The 1815-nt window shown below is 36.1% G+C and overlaps 1 non-coding gene across 1 annotated transcript; it reads left to right on the plus strand.

Annotated features, from left to right (window-relative positions):
- Positions 1–826: 826 nt before the first annotated feature.
- LOC124032466 lies at positions 827–881 on the plus strand. Its single transcript, XR_006838284.1, has one exon. It is a non-coding gene; the product is annotated as a U7 small nuclear RNA (small nuclear RNA).
- The last annotated feature ends 934 nt before the right edge of the window (positions 882–1815 follow it).

Here is a 1815-nt window from a genome sequence, read left to right on the forward strand (position 1 = left end):
TCAATTGATTGAGCATGGTGCTTGCAATGCCAGGGTTGTGGGTTTGATTCCCACAGGGGACCAGTATGAGAAAATGTATGTCCTCACTGCTGTAAGTGTCTCTGGATGAGAGTGTCTGCTAAATTAATAAATGGACCCAAGACATGCTGCCCAGAAATAGCCTCTGTGGTCAGGGGCAGTATCCACAAAGCATCTCAGAAAAGGTCCTTGGAATCCTTTTCTAAGACATAAAAAAAAACTCCCAGCTCAAAGTGGGTTTTAGGATTATGTTAAGACACTGCTCAGACAGGAGTAAAATCAATTCATAAAATGTTATCTCAGCTGGTAATCACGACAGTTTGAGGTACCTCAAAGGAAAGATAGTGATGATGCTCATTGACATTGTTGCATATGCCCACATAATAAATACTACAGTTTACTATAGAATGCTACAGTACTTACTATATAATTCGGTAGTATACTGTAAAATACTATTCTACACACTGTAGTATCCCTCGATCATGTTTAGTGCTTTGTATAGAATTTTGAACTGTACTGTAGAATACTATAGTAAATACTACAGGATTATCCACACAAAAAAACACTGTAGTAAATACTACAGAAATGTCTGCAAAAGCACTACAGTCCAAAGAAACTCTAGTAAATACCACATTATTTAATTTGCATATATCCTGCCAATCCCCCTCCCCCATATCCCAATTTGTGCCACCCATAAGTGAGAAACCTACATGCCAATATTTAGACAATACATTGTGTTCCCTGTGGTTTTAGGAAAGAGCAAAAGTGCTTAACTCTGTTCAGAACCCAGTTCTACCTACAAGATATGGAACATTTGCTCTTTTAGTATTTCTCCAGTAGGTATCCTCAAGGAGAATGCCCCCCCCACCTCTATATCAAAGATAATAATACAAAAATGTCCCCAAAAACACTACAGTAAGTACTACAGTACACTATAGTTTGCAAAAACACTACAGTAAGTACTACAGTACACTATAGTTTGCAAAAACACTACAGTAAGTACTACAGTACACTATAGTTTGCAAAAACACTACAGTAAGTACTACAGTACACTATAGTTTGCAAAAACACTACAGTTATTGCTATGCTATATTCTACTCTTTTTCAGACTACAGTATTTATACTATAGTCAAGTGTAAATACTACAGTATTCGCTGTAGTGTTTTTGCGGGCTGAAAGACTGCAGAAACACTTTAGTGAATACTACAGTAAAGTCCTCCAAAAACACTACAGTGAAAACTATAGTAGTCCTACCATAGTATACACTATATTATTTTTCCATGTGGGTGATGGGGAATAACCAATTATGATGAGTCATCGCCAGCTATAGCAAGCTTTAGACAACCATCAAAAGATGCAATGGTAAAATGTTTGATATCATTTTCGCCTGATACGATCAATTTGTTGGCATGCTTAACCTTTTTTATAACAAATTCTGATAGTTGTTAAAAGTGGATTTAAAAAAATAATATTACCGTTATATTACACTCGTCACTTCAGTTTAACAACTCTAAATTGCTTTGGCACAGTAGGCATCAAGTCACAACCTATTTGTCAACATGATGATGATGATGATGTGATATTGGACTCCAAAAGGATCACTTGAAATAACATGATGTGTGTTAAATAAATAATCGAAAGAAAAACGTGTGATACTGATTAGCCTAGCTAGTGGTTCTAAGTATTTAGGCATATCATGTGAAATAGGCCACGTGAAACATTATTTTAACAACTCCAAAGCAATTGCATGTGGCACAAAACACACGGCCTTTTTCTATTATCAAGACACCTCCTGGT

Source organism: Oncorhynchus gorbuscha, linkage group LG03 (genome assembly GCF_021184085.1).
Source record: "Oncorhynchus gorbuscha isolate QuinsamMale2020 ecotype Even-year linkage group LG03, OgorEven_v1.0, whole genome shotgun sequence".
NCBI classification, from domain to species: Eukaryota; Metazoa; Chordata; class Actinopteri; order Salmoniformes; family Salmonidae; genus Oncorhynchus; species Oncorhynchus gorbuscha.